The sequence below is a fragment of the Lepus europaeus genome, chromosome 11, assembly GCF_033115175.1.
Source record: "Lepus europaeus isolate LE1 chromosome 11, mLepTim1.pri, whole genome shotgun sequence".
Classification (NCBI taxonomy): domain Eukaryota; kingdom Metazoa; phylum Chordata; class Mammalia; order Lagomorpha; family Leporidae; genus Lepus; species Lepus europaeus.
This window is the reverse complement of record NC_084837.1, coordinates 43143385-43168715: the sequence shown is the minus strand read 5'-3', so window position 1 is coordinate 43168715 and position 25331 is coordinate 43143385. Positions and strand designations below refer to the sequence as shown.

General features: G+C 39.7%; 1 protein-coding gene and 1 pseudogene across 5 annotated transcripts in view; one reads left to right on the top strand and one right to left on the bottom strand.

The window, feature by feature from the left end:
- The window catches only part of NUBPL (NUBP iron-sulfur cluster assembly factor, mitochondrial), a 310868-nt gene that overhangs the window by 153723 nt on the left and 131814 nt on the right, over nucleotides 1–25331 (top strand). The gene's annotated exons all lie outside the window — the stretch shown is intronic.
- On the bottom strand, nucleotides 15038–15137 carry LOC133770661 (U6 spliceosomal RNA; annotated as a pseudogene).

Sequence of the window (25331 nt, the reverse complement as noted above, 5' to 3'; positions counted from 1 at the left end):
GAAAGGCTTGAATGAATTAGATTTACTTGATTTTGATTTGTAAATGTAGTTTTAAATGTTTAAGGCAACTAAACTAGCCTTATAATTGGGGATAATTGTTTAGGAGAATTTAATCTATAATGAGTTGATTGAACTAAGGGAAAAAAGAATATGTGGAAGTAATTGTTTTATGTTAAAATTATAAATTACATACAAAATAATGATATTCATAAGATGAACTTAAACATTTGTAAAAATAGTTTAAAAACATATGACTTTAATTAAATATTATAACTAACTCTTGATAACCATTTTTACATCATAAAGTTTCATCTAAGGTGACATTCCAAAAAGTAAGCTTATGTGAAGATAGGTTTTCATGCACAGGCAATTGACACTGCTGAAATTTTTTTTTTTTAATTCTAAACGCACATTTAATGTTGTCAGAGAGGAGAAAATGCTCTTTAATATTTTCGTAAGTTCTTTCATTAGACATTGACAAGCATGGCTCTTTGCTCTTTAGATTCAAATTAAAGTTTCAGGTTTTCAGGGATTGTCATGTTGTCAAAACTATTAGCCATATATGCAGAGAAAGTTGTTATAACATGACTTAATTGACATCCAAGTAATTAAATATGTATGTAAAAAGATTTATTTATTTACTTGAAAGAGTTACACAGAGAGAAGGAGAGGTAGAGAGAGGTCTTCATCTGCTGGTTCACTCCCCAATTGACCACAACAGCTGGAGCTGCTGCTTCCGAGTCTCCCATGTGAGTGCAATGGCCCAAGGACTTGGGCCATCTTCTACTGCTTTCCCAGGCCATTAGCAGGGAGCTGGATCGCAAAGTGGAACAGCTGGGGCTTGAACTGGTGCCCACTTAAACCGTTATACCACAGCACCGGCCCCCAAAAATGCTGTTTTTTATATTTAACTGTCCATTGGCTACTTCTCTGAACACTAGGTATCATAAAAATGTCTGTATTTAAAAAGTGTGTTGGAATATTGATACCATTTTAGATCTTTGGATATTTATTTAAGAATCTAAGTTGTTTCTAAAACTTTAACTTTTTTTAGCATGGGTGATATTCTTGAGGAAGGGGATAACTCAGGCATTGAGTAAAACATGTTTAAATTCTCCTTCTTTTGTAACTTATGTAATGCGAGAAGATACTTGCAAAGTGTATGTCTGATAAAATATTACTATCTAATAAATAAGGAATTCAAATAACTCAATAGCAACAAAACAAATAACCCAAATAAAAATGGGCAAAGGATCTTAATAGATATTCCTGCCTCCCTCAAAAAAAAAAAAAAAAAAAGAATACAAATAAGCAACATCACTGATACACAAGGAAATGCTATTAAAGCCACAGTGAGGTATTATTTCACACCTTGTGTGGCATGGTGAATATAATTAATAATAATGTATTGTCCATTTGAAAAATGCTGAGAGATTTTAATACCACAAAAAAGTGATGTTTGTGACGTACCGGATATGTTAATTAGCTTGATTAAATCACCCAATTGTGTGTGAGTATGGGTGTGGGTATGGGTGTGTGTGTGAAAAAGTCACTTTGTATACTGTAAATATAGACAATTTTTTGTTAGTGAGAAAACTAAATTTAAAAATTTACTTTATAGAAATGATGGACTTTTTCTGTCTTCAGTAATAATATTTCCAGTATCTGTGCTTTAATTTTAAATAAATCAATAAATAAAACCAAAATTTCTGAAAATATCAAGTGTGTTGGGAGCTTTCTAGAATTAGGAAATTTTCCTCTGTATCAGATATCCCTAAGGCTAGACCATATCCTACTTTTTCTTTTGTAGAACTAGTTTTGGTAGCACATTTTTAAGTTTTCTGGTGATTATATGATTAGTGTCTTTCTTTTCTAAAGACTTTATGTTTCTTTATGAAAGGTACTGTATCTGTTTTTCTTTTCCACTGTCAACCCAGCATCAAACCACATGCTTGCTGTAAGGTAGGCATTCAATAAATATGTTGAAGGAGTGAGGGAATAGAAAGAATTGTATTATATAGCAAGTGTTCATTGAGACTTTAAAGTAAAATTTCTGGGTGAAGGTTGAGGTGCAGTGGGTTGAGCCTCCACTTAGGACTCCTACATTCTTTATTGGTGTACTGGTTTGAATCCCAGTTACACTGCTTCCAATCCAGGTCCCTGCTAAGATGCCTGGGAAACAGCAGATGATGGCTCAGGTACTTGGGTTTCTGCCAACCCTTTGGGAGATCCTGATGGAGTTATTGGTTCCTGGCTTCTGTCTGGCCCAGCTCTGGCCAGCTCTGGCCCTTGCAGCTATCTGCGGAGGGATCCAGCAGGTAGAAGATCTTTCTCTGTCTCCTCTTACTCCCCACCCCCCATTACTCTGCTTTTCAAATACATACATACATAAATCTTATTCAAAAATGAAATAAAATGTCTTTTAATAGAAATGTAATTTATATGTAGTCTTCTTTCTAGGAGTACAGCTACTACAAAACTTAATAATTGCCTATAACCATACATGGCACAGAGTGGAATCTTTAAAGCAGTCAGTACTCTAGAAGTGCTTTATTGGCAGCCTTGTAACCCAAATCACAAAGCTCCTCAACTCTTCAAAGTTTCATTGCCGTCCTGGACAGCCTGCGGTGTACTGTGGTGTCTCAGACCTCTGTTACTCTCTGCTTCTTATTCCTTCTTTCCACTGATTTCTTCTCTGTCAAGTCTTAGCTCCTAAATCTCTAGTATAACTAAATGAGTGATGTAGTAAGACTTTTATTGTCTATACAGTACACTTATGGCAAGGAACTGGCTTCTGAGTATTTGTAAATGTGTTGTTTTTAATATTAGTTTTTCCTAAAATTCGTTTATTTACATTCTGTAGTGATACAATTCTATTATACCTTTTTTGTTATGTTAGATAATTTTTTCAATAGTATTCTTAAATAATTGTACATTTTTATGTTTCATCCTTTCCCTTTTCTCTAAAAGCAGATTGGGTTATGTAATTCATACTGCTGTTACAGAGGCCACACTAAAGCCAGTGTCTTGTGTTTGCTGTGTGTCTTTGTTGTTATGTACGCTTTGGGTTCTTAATTGCATCTTCTTGTTTGCAGTCATAATTTTTTGTTAAGCATTTTAAAAATTTTATTTCTTTTTTGTTTTTTTGGAAAGGCAGAGAAAGTGATCTTAGATCTGCTGGTTCAGTTCTCAAGTGCTCTCAACAACTAGGGCTGGAACTCAATCTGGATCTCCCATATAGTTGACCAAGTGCTCAGCTATACCCTAGGAGGCGCCTAGGGTGCACAATGGCAGGAAGTCAGAATTTCAAGTGGAACTAAGGCTTGAACCCAGGCTCTCTGTTAAGAGATGCAAGTGTCTCAAGTAGCATATTAACTGCACCAACTACCTAACCCTTACTTGTTTAATGTTTAAGTTGTTTTTTGTTCCTTTACAGCATACACGTTCACAGGCATTTTAGTCACTGTGGAAGCACAATTTTATGTTAGGCTCTTTTCATATGGCTTAGATACATTTTTCTTATTCTGGCATATTACTTCCATTTTGCCAACTTGTTGCCAAACATTTTCTTTTTTTCTATGTCCATGTATTGCTACTGAGTTTCAAATTCCAACTTATGAATCCCTTGTACTTTTAGCTCACAATTGCTGCTTAAAAATGAATTTGAAATTTTTAGAAGCCTTGTGGACTGATAGAAGAAAATTAGTCATATATGTCATATAAATCTGATCAGAAGGCTGGAAACATTGCTATATAAACAGAATGACTGAGCCTAAGAGAAAGCTAATTAAAAGATACGTCAGAACAAACAAAAAGGTCAACTGCACTATTACTAGCTAAGACTTTTTAATTGGTTTGAAAGCTGCTTCAAATGAAATACAGAATAGCATGGTATGTGAAAATATTGGTAAATAGTTGCAGAGATCTTATTTGGGCATCACCAACCAATAGAAGAAACCTGTTCCTGTACTAACTAAACTTCCAGCTGTGTGTTACCTTCTGGTTTCATAAGTGTTAGAATGACCTCAGACCTGCTTTTTTGGATATGAATGTGGGAAGAATGTGGCAGTTAGGAGGCAGTAGGTCTTGATTCAAATTTTTAACTGCTTCTTTACTAGCTGTTTAACTTTGGCAACTTAATTTAGTTTTCTTATCTTCAGGCATTCTATAAGAAGCATGATAGGACTGGCGCTGTGGCATAGTGGGCTAAGCTTCCCCCTTTGGCACTGACATCCCATATAGGTGCCGATTAGAGTCCTGGCTGCTCCTCTTCCTATCCAGCTCTCTGCTATAGCCTAGAAAAGCAGTAGAAGATGGCCCAAGCGGTTGGACCCCTGTACCCATGTGGGAGACCCAGAAGAAGCTCCTGGCTTTAGATCAGCTCAGCTGCAGCTGTTGTGACCATTTGGGGAGTGAACTAGTAGATTGAAGACCTTTCTCTCTGTGTTTCCCTCTCACTATCTGTAACTCTGCCTCTCAAATAAACAAATAATAATAATAATAATAATAATAGTGAAAGAAGCGTGTCATTTGAAGACCTCATGTATTATATGATGACAACATGTCCAAGGTCAGAACTACAGAGTCACTGTCTTAGTCTGCTTTCTGCTACTGTAAGAGAATACATGAGACTGGGTAATTTATATAATGAACAGAAATTTATTTGGTTCATGATTCTGGAGGCTGGGAAGTCCAAGAGCATGGTCCTTCAAGAGTGAGGACCTTCATGCTGTGTCATCTCATGTAGTGTTACCAGAAAAGCAAAGGGTCCTTGTCTTCACGCAAGAAAGAATTCAGGCGTGAGACAGAGTAGTGGAAAGCAAAATAACAAGGTTTATTAGGGTAGGGACATCTGTAAGAACGGATGGGCACCTCTCCAGACAGGGCCTGAGAGACAGTGTGCAGTTTATTTAGGCTGGGGTTTTTAAGGGGATGGGTCTTGCCTTCACTCCCCTTCTCCTTCTCCTTCTCCTCCCGAACAAAGGACTTGTTGGATGTAAATACAAAAAATTCCTTTCTGAGTTTTCCCCCTTAAGTTATCAGACAGGGGAAGCCTGGCTGGCATTGCCCCGCCTTAGAGGAAGGATGGTTATCTGGTAGAAGGGGCAGAACCCCCTGGAAGGTCATCAGGATCCAGGTAGGATGTTTGAAGTGCAGATACAGGGCTTCACTTGGAAGGTTATCCGGATGACTTTGAGAGGTGGATGCTGGGCCTAGATGTCAATTCCTTAGGCCTTTGTCACACACACATAAGCTCATTTCTGACTTCCTACCTAACACTAGAAGACAGAAGGTCAAGAGAGGGAAAGAGCAAGAAGGGGCTGAACATGCTTTTGTAACAACCTGCTCCTTTGATAATGATGTGCATCCTGCCTTCATGACCTAATCAACTTTTTTTTTTTAACGATTTATTTATTTTTACTTTTTTTTTTTTTTTTGACAGGCAGAGTGGATAGTGAGAGAGAGAGAGACAGAGAGAAAGGTCTTCCTTTTTGCCGTTGGTTCACCCTCCAATGGCCGCTGCGGCCGGCGCATCGCGCTGATCCGAAGCCAGGAGCCAGGTGCTTCTCCTGGTCTCCCATGCGGGTGCAGGGCCCAAGGACTTGGGCCATCCTCCACTGCCTTCCCAGGCCATAGCAGAGAGCTGGCCTGGAAGAGGGGCAACCGGGATAGAATCCGGCGCCCCAACTGGGACTAGAACCTGGTGTGCCGGCGCCGCAAGGCGGAGGATTAGCCTGTTAAGCCACGGCGCTGGCCTATTTATTTATTTGAAAGGCAGAGTTACACAGAGAGAGGAGAGAGGAGAGAGAAGAGAGAGAGGGAGAGAGGTCTTCCATCCAATGGTTCATTCCCCAATTGGCCGCAATGGCTGGAGCTGTGCCAATCCGAAGCCAGGAGCCAGAAGCTTCTTCCGAGTCTCCCACATGGTGCAAGGGCCCAAGGACTGGGGCCATCTTCTGCTTTCCCAGGCCATAGCAGAGAGCTGGATTGGAAGTAGAGGAGCTGGGACTCTAACCGGCGCCCATATGGGATGCCGGTGCTTCAGACCAGGGCGTTAACTTACTGCGCCACAGCGCTGGCCCTGACCTAATGAACTTTAATTAATCTCTACCTCCCAGCACTCTTGCAATGGGAATAATTTTTCCTACACATGAACTTTGAGGGACATTGAAATCATAGCATTCCAATCCCAGTTCCCCAAATATATATCCTCACAATGCACAAATACATTCTTGCCATCTCTGTAATCTCCACGGTGTTTTTTTTTTTTTTTCCCCCAGCATCATGTCATTTTCCCAAGTGTAGAGTCTCATCTAAGTCAGTTATAGGAGAGACAAATTCCTCTTCACCTGTGAGCCTGTGAGATTAACAAGTTATGTGCTTTCCAAAATACAGTGATAGGACAGGCGTAGGATAGACATTCCTGTCTTAGTGCACTCTATACTGCTATAACAGAAAACCAAAGACTGGATAATTTTGTGAACAATAGAAGTTTACTTGACTCATGGTTCTAGAGACTGGGAAGTTCAAGAGCATGGTATAGGCCTCTGATTAAGACTCTTGTGCTGAGTCAAAACACAATGGAATGGCAAACAAGGACCTTTGAGTTGGAGGATGGAAAGAGAGGTCTAAAGGTATAACAAATCCAAAGTCGCAATAATTAATTTGCTCCTGTGATAACAACACTAATCCATTCTTGAAGACAGAACTGTCATGACCTGATCACTTCTAGCAGTCCCACCTCTTAATGGTGTTATAATGGCAATTAAATTTCACCATGAGTATTGGAGAGGACATTAAAGCATAGCAGTTTCCATTCTAGAAAGGGGAAATAGGCAAGAAGAAAAGGGTAATTGGTTCTGAATTTTCCAAAATCCAGCAGATAAAACATTATGCTTTCTCTTTTTAAAAAAGATTTATTTATTTAGTTATCTATCTATCTATCCATCCATCTATCTGAAAAGCAGAGTTAGAGAGAGAGAGAGACAAAGTACAAGATCTTCCATCTGTTGGTTCACTAATCAAATGGTTACAATGGCAGGACTTGGCTAGGCCAAATCCAGAAGCTTCATCTGGTTGCCACCTTCTGCTACTTTTCCAGGCACATTAGCAGGGAATTGGATCAGAAGTGGAGTGGCCAGGAGTTGAAACAGTGTCTGTGTGGGATGCTGGCATCACAGGAGGTGGCTTAACCCACAGTGCCACAACACTGGCCCCAACATTAAGTTTTAAAGCTGAAGAATAATCTCCTTTAGCCCATGTCTTACATCTTGAGAAAATTGGACTTGAGGTTGAACCCCAAGCCTCCCAGGTGGCTCTTACCCTGTGGTTTAGTGGGGCTAAGTCCACCTGCAACTGTCATGGGTTGGAGTCTTGTGCCTTTAGCTTTCCTAGATTATATTTGCATGCTGGTCACTCTTCAGTTCTGTAATCTTGGTAGCTGTCTCACACCCATGGCTTCTCTAGGTATTGCCTTAATGGAGGTCTCTGCAGTGACATCACTCCTATGGCTCCACAGCCCGTTGTCATATTAGGGCTCTTTGTAGTGGATCTGCCCCTGTGGTAAGTATCTTCCTGAGTCCCAGTGACTGTCCATGACCCTTGGAAATCAAGTTGGAGGCTTTCATGCTCCACAGCTCTTGGATTTTGTGCTTCTGCAGAAGCAACACCACGTGGACTCTGCTAGAGTTTATAGCTTGTACCTTCCAGAGCAGTGAGTTGATCTGCACCTGGGCTTTCTTGCACCTTGCTTAGGGTGGCCAAAGCATGCTTTGCTGGAATTTGAGGATCAGAGGTCTGAGGTGCTTTAGGTAGTGAATGCTGAGGTCTCACAGGTACTTCTCTAAAACCTTACCTTCAAGGTCCTACTCTGGTCCTGTGGTGGGAGGGAACCCTTCAAGGAACCCTGAAATGCTGTCAGTGTATTTCTCTCACTGTTTTAATGAATAGAACCTTGACTCCCTGGCTTGGTAATCTCATTAGCAAGTAATGTCTTGGCCACACCCTTTGTATTCCTAAAAAACATGTACACTTTTAACCCTCAACATGGTCAGACTGCGAATTTTCCAGATCTTTCCTCTCTGCTTCTTTCTCTTTTTTTTTTTAAGTTTTATTTTTATTTATTTGAAAGACAAAGAGAGGTAGAGACACAGAGAGAGGTCTTCCATCTGCTGATTCACTCCCCAGATGGCCGCGCTGATCCAAAGCCAGAGACCAGGAGCTTCTTCTGGGTCTCCCATGTGGGTGTAGGGGCCTAACGACTTGGGCCATCTTCTACTGCTTTCCCAGGCCATAGCAGAGAGCTGGATTGGAAGAGGAGCAGCTGGGACTAGAAGTGGCGCTGGGATGCCAGCGCTTCAGGCCAGGGCTTTAACCCACTGTGCCACAGTGCTGGCCCCTCTGCTTCTCTTTCAATTATAAATTCATTTCTAAATCAGTTTGCTCCTTTTTTTTTTTTTTTAAATTTTTGACAGGCAGAGTGGACAGTAGAGGGAGATAGAGAGAAAGGTCTTCCTTTTTGCTGTTGGTTCACCCTCCAATGGCCGTCGCAGTAGGCGCACCGCGCTGTTCCGATGGCAGGAGCCAGGTGCTTATCCTGGTCTCCAATGGGGTGCAGGGCCCAAGCACTTGGGCCATCCTCCACTGCACTCCCTGGCCACAGCAGAGAGCTGGCCTGGAAGAGGGGCAACCGGGACAGGATCGGTGCCCCGACCGGGACTAGAACCCGGTGTGCCGGCGCCGCAAGGCGGAGGATTAGCCTGTTAAGCCACGGCGCCGGCTAATTTGCTCCTTTTGCATGTTTCAACATGTGGTTAAAAATACCATGCAACTCCTTTAATATTTTTCTTAGAAATTTCTTCTTCCACATATGTCACTTGGCCACTTCTACATCCTATCTTCCACAAAGTCCTCTAACATGGACAGAATTCTGCCAAGTTCTTTGCAGCTGTTTAACAAAAGATGGCTTTTATTCCAGTGTCTTTATTTCTGTCTGAGGCCTCATCAGAATGGCCTCTTACCATCTGTATTTCTACCAAGGTTATGATCACGAAGACCAGAAATCCCTAAATGATTTTGACACTCCCTACATCATTTGTCTTTTTCTCAGCCCTCACCAGAATAACCCTTAATGTTTCATTCATAGAAACCCAGGCTTTTCCTAGCCCACTTCTCCACGTTCTTTCTTTCTTTTCTTTTCTTTTTTTTTCACATCTCCAACAGATTTATTTTTTAAAGGAATGAATTGAGAGGAAAAAAAAAAAAACATGGGGCAGACAAATATGGAATAGAGAATAAATACAAATGTAAGCTGTTTGGCTAATTGCTTTATAACCACAACAAGCTAGTACAGAGAATGCCCTGTACAAAACACAATAAAGGTTAAAGGATTGAGGTGTTCCCTTAGCAAGGCTGAAGATTCAGTCTCTGGCATTTGGAATTTAGGCTCAGTTCTTATTTTTGGATGGATCACTGGGTTTGTGGTGGAGTCCATGCTTTTAACCAGATTTGAACAGAAGAATGGCCACCTGGCCCAGGTAGAAGTAGATGAAGTGTTTGGTTTCCTGTGTCACATAACTACCGAAGTTTCTCCCCACAATAGAGTGCCAGGTGGGGTTGTACTTCTTGTCAAACTCCTTGATGTGGGCCGTGATGTTATATTTCTCCAGCGCTTGAGTAGCACACTCACTGAGTCCTGTTGCATCTCTTCATACTTGTCCACATTTTTTGATTACTGCCCATGGTTACGGTGGAGCTGAGGCTGACTGACTGGACCAATCTCCTGGGGGAGGTGCTGACACTGCTCAGGTCAGGCAAGAGATAGCGTTGCTACTGAAACCGTGGTGCGTGTGTCCATGTCCGTCCTTCCTTCCTTCCTTCCTTCCTTCCTTCCTTCCTTCCTTCCTTCCTTCCTTTCTTTCTTTCTTTCTTTCTTTCTTTCTTTCTTTCTTTCTTTCTTTCTTTCTTTCTTTCTTTCTTTCTTTCTTTCGACAGGCAGAGTGGACAGTGAGAGACAAAGACAGAGAGAAAGGTCTTCCTTTTCCTTTGGTTCACCCCTCAATGGCCGCTGCGACCGGCACGCCGCAGCTGGAGCACCGCGCTGATCTGAAGCCAGGAGCCAGGTGTTTCTCCTGGTTTTCCATGCGGGTGCAGGGCCCAAGGACTTGGGCCATCCTCCACTGCACTCCCGGGCCACAGCAGAGAGCTGGACTGGAAGAGGAGCAACCGGGACTAGAACCCGGTGTGCCGGCGCCGCAAGCAGAGGATTAGCTTAGTGAGCCGTGGCACCAGACTCCATGTTCTTTTGAACTCTACCCATTACCCAGCTCTAAAGTCACTTCCATGTTTTTAGGTGTTTTTTAGAGCTATAACCTCAATTCTGGTACCAAAATCTGTTTTAATCAAGATTCTCCAGAGAGACAGAACTGTTGGAGATAGATACATAAATATGTATGGACCAGCTCTGTGGCACTTTGGGTTAAGCTGTGGTGCCATCTGCTTCAGTTCTGATCTACTTCGCTGCTAGTGTGCCTGGGAAAGCAGCAGAAGATGGCCCAAGACCCTGGGTCCCTCCCACGTGGAAGACCTGGAAGAAGCTCTTGGCTCCTGGCTTGAGCCTGGCACAGTCCTAGTCATTGTAGCCATTTGGGGAGTGAACCAGCAGATGCAGGATCTCTCTCTCTCTCTCCCTCTCTCTCTGTAACTCTGCCTCTCAAATAAATAAATAAGTCTTTTAAAAAAGAAGTACACACATACACACAGAAGGACAATTTAAAAAGCACATGGAAAGAGGAATTAAAGGATACATTCATTTTGGTGCAGAACACTTGAAATCCATGTGTAATTTAAAATCAATACACATTTTGCATGAAATTTTTGAAGACCATTTTTATGCATGGATTTAAAAAATTTTTGGACCAAAATATATTGTTCAATTCTGTTGTCCACAAACTTTTTGAAGTCCCCTTGCATGATAGGAGATTTATTAGGATAATTGGCTCACATGATTATGGAGATTGAGAAATCCCATGACAGTGTGTTGGCAAGCCGGGGACTCTTGGATGCTGGTCACATGGCTCAGTCCAAGTCCTGAAAGCCTCACATCCAGGGAAGCTGATGGTATAATTCTCAGTCCAGGACTGATGCTCTGAGAACCTGAGTAGGACTTGCTAGTTTAAGTCCTGGAGTCCAAAAGCTGGAGGGCCTGGAGTTCAGTGTCCAAGGACAGGAGAAGGCTGTAGCTCCAGGAGGGAGAAAGGGGAAAGAGCTTTTCTTCCACCTTTTCTGTTCTGAGAACCCAACAGATCGAATGATGCCTGCCCACATTGAGGCCAGATCTTCTCCACTCAATCCATCAACTCACATGCCAATCCTCTGTGGAAATGCTTCACAAACACACCAAGAAGTAATGTTTTGTCAGGCCTCTAAGTATTCTTTATTGCAGCCAAGTTGACACCTAAAATAACCATGACAGCTAGTTTCTTACCATAAATAATATATATATATATATATTTTTTTTTGACAGGCAGAGTGGACAGTGAGAGAGAGACAGAGAGAAAGGTCTTCCTTTTGCCGTTGGTTTACCCTCCAATGGCCGCCGCGGTAGCGCGTTGCGGCCGGCGCACCGCGCTGTTCCAATGGCAGGAGCCAGGTGCTTCTCCTGGTCTCCCATGGGGTGCAGAGCCCAAACACTTGGGCTGTCCTCCACTGCACTCCCTGGCCACAGCAGAGAGCTGGCCTGGAAGAGGGGCAACCGGGACAGGATCGGTGCCCTGACCGGGACTAGAACCCGGTGTGCCGGCGCCGCAAGGCGGAGGATTAGCCTGTTGAGCCACGGCGCCGGCCATAAATAATATTTTATGGCAATAAAAATGCATAATGAGCAAGTATCAGGGCAGAAGTCTCCTTTAATATCTATTTCCTTTTTGAATATTGAGCTACTTACAAGATTGCTGTGGCCATTATATAAACATGGGTTTATGAGTACCTGCTGTGCTCAGCAAAGGGAATATAATAGTTGGGGAGGCTGAATAGAGACATAAACAGATAAATAAACAGGATACCATTTGTGAAGTGTCAGGTGCTGGAGGAGATTAGAAGAAAGGACAGTTACGAGGGTTGGGGGCTAGCTTGTAGGCAGCTCTAGAGGAAGGGGAGTTAAATAAGCAGAAGGGAGGATGAAGATACCCTTGTAGTTTTTTCAAGTATAAAATGGAGATAGTATTTTCCTAAAAGGTTTTTTTATAATGATTTAGTGAAATAAAATGTCTAAAATACCTGGGTACTTTGTGACACATATTGTAACTTCTTTTACTGTTATTCTTTTAGACTAACATAAGTGTTTCTTTGTATTTACCTTTGTAATTTTTCCTTCTTAGATGCCAGACTGCTTTTTTAACTTAGAGATGATTGTTTCATCTTAAACACCAACTAGTTACTTGGAATATAATGTTGAAAAAATTCTCGGATCATACCTGGTGTCAGAATGGGAAGGGAAGAATGCTGTGATCACTCACTGATGCCAAGGCAGGTATAATGTAGGCTGGAGGCAGGAAGTGGCAGTAATAGGTTATTGGAGTAACAATATATAAAAAAAGTACTTATCATCCTTGCTTGAAGTCCTATTATCTCCTGTTTGTAGCCGTCTATCTATTTTTTCTTATTAAACCATGCAATATAAAATGGCAAGATTTGGAAAGTAGGATACTAAATTTATTCCTGCATGTCTAGTTATTCAGTAAATTAGCCCCAGAGTAGACAAGAATTCGAGATGTCACCCCTGCACCAAAATATCTCTTATGCCTTATCCCATTTATATTCTAGAGGGTTAACACTTTCCACTTAAAAAACAACCCTTAATATCCTCTGAAAGGCTTAGACTCTGAATGTGATTTACTTCAATCAAATTGTTTTCCTAATGGCAACTGTCTACATGAGAGAGTTTGATTATGGAAGAGATGGGTTGGAAAAGAGGAGCAGGTTTTAATTGGGCAGCAGGTTGGATTATGGGAAAGATATGCCTGAATGACTTTCAGCTTTTGGATTGTATACTCATGAATAACTTACAACTTTTAGATGTCAGAGTGTCTGGGGTGGGAGAGTAGAGTTCCTAGATGGTACTGAAAGTGTGCTGAGGACAAAATTTTTATTAATAAAAGAGCATAAAATTGCAAAAACATTAAAAATTTTCTTTATAATCTTTATTCTCTAGTTTCCTAAATTCCTTTCCTTTCTACTTCTGTATGCAGCATTATTATATTGCTTTTTCGCTGCCCAGGTAGGCATTCATTTGCCCTTCTTTACTCATCTTCTCTATCTAAATCCTTCTTTTCTTCTGGGTGAACACATAAGGTATTTAAACCTCTTCTGGATACCATTGTTTATAGGGGTAGAACTACTGTCTCACCCAGCCATGGAGTTCTAAGAGAACAATAATGGATACAACTCATTTCTTGCATCTGATTTCTTCTAAGAAAGGACTTTGTTTCAGAAGGAATGGACAAATACATGGTGAGGAAGTGGAATTGTACAATTTACACTGGAAGACCTCTCCTACTTTCTGAGCAGTCCTGAGTCTCTGCATGTTTTCTCATTAACATATGGATAAAGCTTGTTTTTATAAAACCGGTTTTTAATACATTTTTCATTTTTAAATATATATTTTACTTACATAATCTTTAAAATTTATGAAATGAAGTTGTATGTTCTTGGTTGTACTCTCCTCATTTTGAATAATGAATTTAATGCTTCTAGTTGTATGATTTTAATTTTTTTGATATTCAAATATATTCCTGAACCTTGTTATTCAACTATATTTAAACCTCTTCTTTTAGTGTGGGACCCAGGGAACAGTGTAGAAAGTCCAGATGTTTCTCAGGCTTATTGTGAATATGAAGCAAATGGTAATGTCTACTGCTGAGTTGTTTCACAAACGAAAAGTATCCTAACAAAAAGATCTGACTCTAGATCGGCTGTCCTTGGAACATTTAGTGCTGTCAACTTTAATTGGGAGATTTCAAGCAACCTTTCTTTGTCTATTTCCTTTTTACCTAGCTTTTCAGTTTGACATAGTCACAGTGCCATTCTTTCTAGCTTGGCAATTAATTTATAATATAAAAGCAGTTCCTAAATCTGTTTGAGACCTACTTGTGACATAGAGTTGGTAAATTAAATTCACACTTGTTAGAAATTATAGGACTTTTTTGTATCAGAGTGAGGAGTGTGCAGCAGAATGTCATTCTGTGAGTGTCATTGTGGCCATTGAAATAGTCTGACTTACAGTAAGAATCTTTCTGTGCTTTAGTATGTGAGTTATCATGAAGATATGATGAGATAAGAAACAATGATCTCTGTCATAATAACTTAGATTTATGATGGCTTCTTTAAAATGTTACTGTTCACAGAGCAGAGAGTTACAAAGTTTCTGTATAAACTTTTCTTTCTGTTAAAATTGTAAAGCTTTATTTTATTTATTTGGAAGGCAAAGAGATAGAGATCGCCCATGTGGTGGTTCATTCCCCAACTGCCTCCTGGCTGAGTCAGGTTGAAGCCAAGAGCCCACAACTCAAGGTCTGTGTCTCTTAATTTGGGTGTTTGAGCCCCAGTAATTTGAGCCATCAGCTGTTGCCCCCCAGGGTGTGTGTTAGCTGGAATCAGTAGCAAAGCACTCAAACTCAGTTGCTCTGTATGGGGTATAGGTTTCCCAAGAGAAGTCTTCACTGGTGAGCCAGCAAGTAGTATCTTGTAAAATTTTCTTTGAGATTTATGTAGAGGAATTGCTATATACATTTAAAAAAAATACCTTCTAAGGGTGAAAAACAATTTGTGTCTGTATTCATGAATTGTTCAGAGGCTTTTTTCATTAGTTAAATATGAGTTCAGACTATGCAACATTTCATTTCTGGGAATTTTATTAATCAATTTAAAGTAAAATGCTTTTAGGCAGTATTAATTCTGTTTTCTGATGTATGGAAAAGATAATGAAGAATGTGACTGTAATTTTGTTTTTAATGTATATTCTTGACATTTTAAGAGTGTTCTATACATTTTTCATGTTAATATTTTACATATCATCCTTGAGCAGGGGACATGCTAGTCTCTGTATCATTCCAATTTTAATATGTGTACTAGAAGTGAACACCTGTTAAATTTTGAAGAAACACATTTCCTGTGGGGATGAATCTGCCCACATTGCTGAGCTTTCAACTTATAATTCATCATTCACTAACTGTAATAAATATTTAGAGTTACGTAGTCATTTTCTTTGGTTTGGGATCTAACATACTGATGAAGTTAATCAAAGATTAGTTCTTAATTTAGTGTTATAGATTTTGTTTTTTTGTTTTGTGAAAGGATTTTTGACTATCCTAGTTTCAATTTTCTTTTCTTTTTTTTTTTTAATTTTTCGACAGGCAGAGTGGACAGTGAGAGAGAGAGACAGAGAGAAAGGTCTTCCCTTGCTGTTGGTTCACCCTCCAATGGCCGCCGCGGCTGGCATGCTGTGGCCAGCGCACTGCGCTGATCTGAAGCCAGGAGCCAGGTGCTTCTCCTGGTCTCCCATGGGGTGCAGGGCCCAAGGACTTGGGCCATCCTCCACTGCACTCCCGGGCCACAGCAGAGAGCTGGACTGGAAGAGGGGCAACCGGGACAGAATCCGGCACCCCGACCGGGACTAGAACCCGGTGTGCCGGTGCCGCAGGCGGAGGATTAGCCTATTGAGCTGCGGTGCCGGCCTAGTTTCAATTTTCAATCTCAGTTTGAACTTCAAGCCATGTTTTGAACATAGTTGAACTACTTAGGTCACCGTCTTCTGATAGAGTGGTAAGTGAAGATATATCTTTTTTCTTCTATTTTATATTGCTGTACTTTTTACCATATTATGTTAGTGAAAGTTATTGAAGAAGAAATTAATTAACTGGAAGATAGATGAAAAGGAGAATAGCTTGACCATACTACAAGGAGAGAGTTTAGGAAAGAAACCAAAGTGTGAAGAATAGCATGAAAAGATAAATCAGGTGAAATATTAACCAAAAATATATAGAATGTACTTTTCAAGCTCACTCTGAACATTTATAAATATTGACCATTTGGGGCCAGTGCTGTAGTGCCAGCATCTGATCCAGCTTCCTGCTAGTGTTCCTGGGAAAGCAGTGGAAGGTGGCCCAACTGCTTGGGCCTCTGCACCCATGTGGCAGACCTGGATGAAACTCTTGGCTCTTGGCTTTGGATCAGCCCAACTGTGACCATTGTGGCCATTTGGGGAGTGAACCAGCAGATGGAACATCCTTCCCCCTCCCTTGTTTCCTCCTTCCCTCTTCCTCTCTGTAACTGCCTTTAAATAAATAAAAATAAATAAATAAATATTTTTAAAGAATCAACTATGGCCATAAATTGACCATGCCACATAGCAAGTTTAAATGCATTTCAATCATTGGTATCATTCATATGCACATTTCCTAGTCTCATTGCATAGTCAATTTAGATGTTTATAACAAAATGGCCACCAAAGGCCGCCGCCTCGGCTCAAAAGGCTAATCCTCCACCTGTGGTGCCGGCACCCCGGGTTCTAGTCCCGGTCGGGCTGCCGGATTCTGTCCCGGTTGCTCCTCTTCCAGTCCAGCTCTCTGCTGTGGCCCAGGAAGGCAGTGGAGGATGGCCAAGTGCTTGGGTCCTGAACCCGCATGGGAGACCAGGAGGAAGCACCTGGCTCCTGGCTTCAGATCGGCGCAGCACACCGACTGCAACGCGCTGGCCACAGCGGCCATTGCGGGGTGAACCAATGGAAAAGGAAAACCTTTCTCTCTGTCTCTCTCTCTCTCACTGTCCACTCTGCCTGTCAAAAAAAATAAATAAATAAAATAAAAACAAAATGGCCACTAAAAATACCTGCACCAAAAAAAAAAAAAAAAAACAAAAAAACAAAAAAAAAAAACTGCACATTTTGAAAATTAAAAGCAATTTCCAAACTCTGGTTAAAAGAAATACTGTTGGGAATGAAAACCTGTGGAATATAGCTAAAAACAGTGCTATGGTTTGCAAATGGCTTGTAGCACAAGAGTTCATGGGTTGAAATTCTGTACCCATTATGAGGTATTAAGAGGGTGGTAACTGGAGCAGAAGTTTAGCCAGGTGGCTAAGATGCCAATTAAGATGCCTGTGTCCCAAATTGGAGGGTATGTTTGTGCAAAATGCAGACCCTGGGGAATAGTGGTGATGACTCAAGAAAGAAATTGAGACCTGGACTGAGTTCCTGGCTCCTGGTTTTGTCCTGGCCTATTCCCAGACATTGTAGGCATTTGGAAAGTGAACCAGCAGGTAGGAGTTCTCTCTGTCTGTCTCTCAAATTAAACAACAAACGTGATAATCTACCATGTAGTAGGAAGGCTTCAGAGAATTCAGGTTGGGCTTAGTGGGAGAAGTCACTGGGAAACCTACTCTTGGAAGGGGATTAAGGTAGCTCTCATGGCACCCCGAGGCTCTCAAAAGAGTCAGTTCTTTTCAGTGAGCCCAGTGCGTAAACTGCTTTTTGGCTTCCTGTTTGGCAATGTGATGTCTCACATACACTCCTGCCATTAGGCCCTCAAGGCCTTCATAGAGGCTGGACTAGTTTGGCTGAACTGATCTTGAACTTTGAGTTTCCAAAACTGTGAGCTAAATAAACCACTTTATAAAATTAGCCTACTTCAAGTATTTTGTTAAAGTTGTAAGAACACACTGATTCAGATGTTTAAAATAAATGAATAATTTTGAATATTTCTATGGAAAGAAATAAAAAGACTGAAAATAAATGAGCAGCCATTTAACTTGAGAAGGTAAAACAATTTACTAAATCCAAAGTAGAAGGAAGTGAAATTAATACGGAGAAATGAATAACTTGAAAACAGAAATGCAGTAGAGAAGTAGAACAGCAGCAGCAAAAATTGTTTTTTTTTTTTTAAACAATTAAGTAGGCAAATGCTTGATGTTGTAGATTTTTAAACATAGGGGTGGGGGTGGAGTAGTGGTGAAGAGAAGATCTCAACAAATACGTTGAAAATAAAAGAGACTTGACATGTGTAACATGGGTTCCAAATATAAGACAGTATTTGGAAAGTGAACCAGCAGATAGGGGTTTGCTCTATCTGTCTGTCTCTCAAATTAAACAACAAACGTGATAATCTGTCATGTAGTAGAAAGGCTTCAGAGAATTCAGGTTGGGCTTAGTGGGAGAAGTATTTGGATGGTGCTACCACAATGCTTTTGAAACATTTGCTGAAATAGGTACTTCTTAGAAAAATGTGTATCACCAAAGAAAAGATCCTAAAATGTGCAAGAGAGAAACGTCAGATTACTCTCAGAGGATCTCCAATTAGACTCACAGCAGACTTCTCATCAGAAACCCTACAAGCTAGAAGGGAATGGCGAGACATAGCCCAGGTACTAAGAGAGAAAAACTGCCAGCCCAGAATATTATATCCTGCAAAGCTCTCATTTGTGAATGAAGGTGAAGTAAAGACTTTTCATAGCAAACAGAAACTGAAAGAATTTGTTGCCACTCATCCTGCCCTTCAAAAGATGCTTAAAGATGTGTTACACACAGAAACACAGAAACATGGTCACCAATATGAAAGAAGGTAAAGGAAGGAAACCTCACAGCAAAAGATCACAGGAAGCTCAATTTCTCTTTGACATAGAATTAAACTCTGATGCTCTGTAAAGCAATGTGTTAAAGTAATCTATTATGTTCTCTTGATGTCTGTTAAATTCTAATTGTTCAAAAACAGCTGAATTTTTATTAAGAGCTATGGGTTATGTAAATATGTGCTTATTTTCAAAGATTTGAATAATCACCTTGTAACAAGATCAAATTTGGTCTATGAGTTTATAATTTTAAACATGGCGACTTAAAGTCTTTTGTCATCCACAGTTATATATGATTTGCTGCTCATAAAACTAAAGCGTTGTTGGTTCTGTGTTTAGCTGTCCTCCTATAGGTTCCTATGGACTTTTTCCAGCCACTTTTATTGTATTCAGTACTTTGGGATGGCTCTGTAAACAGATGAAGCCAATAATGTATTAGCAGTACCAACTGAGAGAAAGTATGGTTAACTGAGGTTACTAAAAAAGCCATTCAAATCAATTGGCAATCTACAAAAAGAGTTAAAGATTTTAAAAGCTATTATTAAAAATGCTATATTGGTCTATTATGCTATGTTATATGTGTGTACATATTGTATGTCCACATGGGGAAATTTTATTAAGAGTTTTATTTTAAATGGCTTATAGATAAGATTGTCCATAAATTTAAGCTGCTAAAATCAATCAAAGATACATTTTAATTTGTGTGACCTGAATCTGTGTATCATATGTTTTAAACGTGTTGGTAGAAAGAAACTAAAAACATTTTATATGGTTGTGCTTAAGTTTACTGGTTAAACAAACTACACCATGTTAGATATTTAAGAGGTGTTTTCAAATACATGATTCTTAAAATTTATAGAAGGCATTGGACCTTCTGGTAAATGTTTTCTTAAGTTGTTATCTAATGGTTGAAACTATTTGCTAAGTATTCAGGTGATATTGCTATTGTCAGCAAGCAATCTAGGACTTGCTCCCTCATTTCTCTATTCTAAGCCCAACTTGTTCTTTCATTTCTCTATTCTCTTCAAGGTAGGAAACTAATTCTATTATGAAGGAATCTGTAGGACGCACAATTTAATCTTTAGACCTTATAAAAGAGATGGCTAACATTTTTCTGTAATAGCATAGCCAAAATAAGAACTTAAATAATAATCTCATAGCTAGATTCACTTCGCCATCAGCGAAGTAAACAGTAAGTAGAAAAAACCTCCCTTTCAGACCAAAGGGAAAGAAAGTGTTAAAGTGAGAATATAATTTTCCTCATGGGCATTGTCTACCTTAGAAAAACTACTACAGAACATGCCTGTGACTATAGACTTGTAGTTCAGGCCACTGAAGATTAGAGATGGGACACGGGCACTCCCTTGACTTGCATCCTCTGGTCTGCTTGAACAAAAACCAGGAGGAAAAGAAAGCTTGGCATCAGAAGCAATGGGTGGCAGGCCTATTAATGGCTGATCTGTACAGTGATCTGCCCTCAAGGAGACCCAACAGGCCAGTCCACTGCAGTGGCTTTCAATGTGGTAAGCCTGGGCTTCAGCAGAAGTCAGCTTGTGAAGAGCCCTGGCAGCTCTGCCAAGAGTTGGATCACTGGAAATGGACCTGCCCTGGAGTCGAAGGATGCCCAGGTCAGAGCCACAGATCTTATTGGCTCTAAGCTGAAAAGCCCTTCACTCAGCCCAACTTCCAAAGTGACCACTGCAGCTGAGGGTGTGGTCAAGTAGGGTCAGCAACATTGCAGGCAGAACTGTAAATTTCTTGTTAGAGATGCCCCCTGCCTTTACCTGGCCAGCTCTCCTCCCAGCCCAGCCAAGTCATGAAAGTCAACAGAGTGCCTTCCCCTAGGAGGTTCACACCTCCCTTAGGATATACCCCATGTGAAGAGATAGGTAGGTCTGGGCCTCTTAACTTACAAGGCCTAAAGCCCAACAGATTATTATCAAGCCCCTTCTATCAGGTTCTATTTGCCTCTCAATCAGAAAACTTAATTGTAGCTTAGACAGCACCTTTCTTAGCTCCTCTAATAATGACTCTGTCCTTTGTTCTAGACCCTGTCTAGCGTACTTGGGCCTCATTCCTTTGTAATCATAACCTCTCCTCTACCACCAATGGCTCTACTCCCAACCTGGGTGTACTGATGGTCCTCTTCCCCACTTAATGCTGTATAATTGTTCAAACCTGGTTAATGCCACTCTTAGGATCATTGGTTACTATCCTCACCCTGTCTTTTATGACCTTGTCTAAATATGATCAGAGTTGGCAAACTTGGAAGGCTTCCATAGCCTTGGCAACTCATGACGACAGCCTAGGGTGGTTACTGGCGCCATAAACTAGAGTGTCAATTTGTTGGGTCAACAACAGGAGCCACTGTGCACTTGCTCCTCATGTGGGATCTCTGTCCTTAATGTGCTGTACATTTTGATTTGATGCTATAACTAGTACTCAAACAGTATGTTTCACTTTGTGTGTCTATGCGAGTGCAAACTGTTGAAACCTTTATACTGAATTGATCTTCTGTATATAAAGAGAATTGAAAATGAATCTTGATGCAAATGGAAGGGGAGAGGGAGCGGGAGAGGGGAGGGTTGCGGGTGGGAGGGAAGTTATGGGGGTGGGGGGAAGCCACTGTAATCCATAAGCTGTACACTGGAAATTTATATTCATTAAATAAAAGTTAAAAAAAAAATGTGTATCACTCAGGCAGATTTAGGAAGAAATAGAAACCAGTATTATACTATACCTATCAAAGAAATGAAATCAATAGTTAAGATCCTCCTACCACAGAAATACCAAGCTGACCTCATGGAACTAATCATTCTAATCTTATACAAACTCATTAAAAGAATAGAAAATATTATAATTTCCCAGTTATTTTCTGAAGCTAAAACAACCATAGAAGGATAGAATGGAGGGGAAAATTACCGAATACTTCCCCTAGTTCATATATGTAAAAAAAAAAAAAAAAACTAAAAAACTAAGCAAAATTAACAAACCAAATTCAGCATTGTGTAAGTAGCTACATTGTGATTAAATTGGTTTTAATGCAGCAAAGAGAGTTTGGTGTTCAACAGTGGGGAAAAAAAATCTGTTAAGATGACTCACCCTTTTAGCAGATGGAAGGTGAAAAAACATGTGATAATTCAGATTCTTTAATCTGTGTGTGTAGGTAATTGAAGACAATAGAAAGTAATATGTCATGTATAGCACAATGGAAAAAAGTTTAAGTTGGATGGTTTGGAAAGAACTGAAAAAGTTACATGGAAGAAAATTACTGCTATCAAATTAGGCATGGGAAGAATGAGCAATTTAGTCAGAAGTTAAAGGAAACCATAAAAATGCACCACCTTTTCTTGAAAGACTGTGGCCTTTTTTTGAATTTTAAATAGGATGCAGTCAATGACATTCTGCAATGGATTTCTTGTATAGACTATGTTTATATGTTTTATTTATGATGTTTGATTTCAGTCTCTTTATAGAGAACAAAGAATCTAAAGAACATACGGTGAAGTCTGAATACAGAATACTGCAATATTTTTGTGTTTTTGCCCTAAACTTTTACTTCAGTATAAATCCAAATCACATAATTTAAGAGAACATCTACTGTGGTTTGTTATGGTAGAGAAGGAGGATATAGAAGCAAGAGTGAGTGCATACGTAGTTTGAATAACATTAGCAGGCAAAGTTACTTATTGAGGCATTTATTAGAAACATATTTTAAAATAAAGCTATATCCCTACTATTTTTGCTTGTTTTGTCTAATGAGAATATTAGTAGTACACTTGGTATAATGTTTAAGCAGTTGCAAATTGAGTTGAATCAATTAGAGTTAAATCGCAGCAGTATGAGTAGCCTGTTTGTAATTCTATTAATTTGGGTCTTCTCCCTCTTTTTTTAGATAGTTGGGCCAATGGTGTATGAATTTTGTTTATTTTTTCAAAAAGCCAGCTCTTCATTTCACTGATCTTTTATATTTTTTGTTTCAATTTTGTTTATTCTCTAATTTTAATTATTTCTTTCTTCTTACTAATTTTGGATTTGGTTTGTTGCTGGTTTTCTAGATCCTTGAGATGCAGTGATAGTTTGTTTGGTACCTTTCTCATTTCTTGATATAGGCACAAATTGCTATAAACTTCCCTCTTATCATGGCTTGTGCTGTATCCCATAAGTTTTGAAATGTTGTATTGTCATCTTCATTCATTCCTAGAAATTTTTTGATTCCCCTTTTAATTTATTCTGTGACCACACACTGTTCATTCAGGAGCATTTTCAGTCCCCATGTATTTGCATATGCTCTAGAGATTCTTGAGTTGTTAATTTCTAGCTTCATTCCATTGTGGTCAGAAAAGAAGGATGCTATGATTTCAGTTTTTTTTTTTTAATTTGCTGAGACTTGCCTTATGGCCTAGCATATGATCTGTCCTAGAGAAAGCTCCATATACTAATGAAAATAATATGTATTCTGCAACTTTGGGATGAAGTGTTCTGTAGAAATCAATTAGGTCCATTTGGTCCATAGTATCAATTAGTTCTGTTGTGTCTCTGTTGCTTTTCTGTCTAGTTGATCTGTCCATTGATGAAAGTAGGATGTTGAAGTCCTCCATTACTATTATGTGGGAGTCTATGTCTCCCTTTAGATCCATTAACATTTGTTTTAAGTAGCCAGGCTCCCTGGCATTGGATGCATTTACATTTATTATAGTTACATCTTCCTGTTGAATTGATCCCTTAATCATTGCATAGTGTCTTCCTTGTCTCTTTTAGCATTTTTTTGTGTTAAAGTCTATTTTGCCTGATATTACGATGGCTACAACTACTTGTTTTTGTTTTCCATTAACATGGAATATCTTTTTCCATCCTTTTCACTTTAAGTCTTTGTCTATCTTTGTTGGTGAGGTGTGTTTCTTATAGGCAACACATAGATGGGTCTTGTTTTTGAATACATTCAGCTGGTCTATGACTTTTAATTGGAAAATTTAGGTCATTTAGACTCAAGGTTATTATTGAAAGTATTGACTTGGCCTTGCCATTTTTCCAAAAATATTGCTGTTGTTTGCTTTGGATTTCCTTTGTACTTTTACTGATAGATTTTCTGCCTTTACATTCTTTCATAATGATGACTGTCTTTTTGTGTTTTTGTATGTAGCACATCCTTAAACATCGTTTGTAAGGCTGGATAAGTGGTGACAAATTCTTTCAATTTCTGTTTGTATGGAAGGTCTTTATTTCACCTTCATTTATCAATGAGATCTTTGCAGGGTACAATATTCTGGTTGACAGTTTTTTTCTTTTAAGTCTTGGACTGTGTTTCTCCATTCTCCTAGCCTGTAGGGTTTCTGATGAGAAATCAACTGTGTTTCTAATGGATGATCCTCTTAAAGTAATGTGGCATTTCTCTTGTGCACATTTTAGAATCTTTTCTTTATGTTTTATTGTTGAAAGTTTGACTACAATGTGTTGTGTTATGGTGAAGATCTTTTCTGATCATGTCTATTGGGAGTTCTGTGTGCTTCCTGTACTCTAACATCCCTTTCTTTATCCAAATTAAGGAAGTTTTCTGTAATTATTTCACTGAATAGGCCTTCTAATCCACTCTCTCTTTCCATGCCTTCAGGAACTCCTAAAACCTGTGTATCGGTTGTTTTATAGTATCCCATAAATCTTCAACACTGTTTTTAATTTTTCTAATTTCTTTTTGTTTTGAGAAATTTCTGACGATTTGTCTTCTAGCTTGGATATTCTTTCTTCTGCCTCATCAAGTCTGTTGTTAAGGCTCTCCACTGTATTTTTTATTTGATCTATTGAATTCTTCATTTCTAATATTTCATTTTGATTTCTCTTTGAAATCTTAATCTCATGGGAAAATTTTTCTTCCATGTCATGTATGGGTTTCTTTAATTCATGAATTTGCTTGCATTGCTTCTGAGTCATCCTATGATTACTTTTTGAATTCCTTTCAGGCATTTCATCAATCTTTTCATCTTCACATTCTAATATCAAAGTATTGTTGTGTTCCTTTGAGTGAGTCATTTTGTCTTCCTTATTCTTGTTTCTTGAATGTCTGCATTTATTTTTAGGCATTTATGGAAATACTTGCTGGTTTTCTCCTCTGATGGCTTATATCTTTGGACTATGCCTCTTTGGCTTAGTGAAATGTCTGCTCTTTTAGTGAATACCCAGAGGCATGTGCTGGGTGTGGCCAGGAGCTCTGGTTAGTGCTTCAGGGTGGGGTGAGTATCCAGAGTGACATCCAAGTTGGGTGTATTAGATCTCCTCTGTTGACAGCAGGGGAGAGGGTATGATCATCTCTGTTGGTGTAATCACACCCTCATCTTTTCTCTACCAAGGTGATCAGTGCCCTGGGTTAGCCCACAGTGGGTACAACAGTCACCTGTGATGCCACATGAATGCACAATGTATCTGTGCAATCTTTGTGTGGGTACAGATTCCACTACAATAACCCACTTTAGAAAATCAGGGGGCTCTTAGCCTCTGGTGCCTCACACTGTGATTGCTCAGAAATCCAGCCTCACCCTGTGCCCAGTGGTGCATTCACAGAGTTCCCACAGTCTCAGCACACAAGCTCCCACAGTCATGGGGTGCAGAGGAACTGCTCCACCCTGCTAGCTTATCTGGTCCACAGAGAGGCAGAGATATTCTCAGAGCCAGCTGCCTGTGGGTGCTCTGACTTGGCAGTTTAGGCCCTGGAGCCTGTA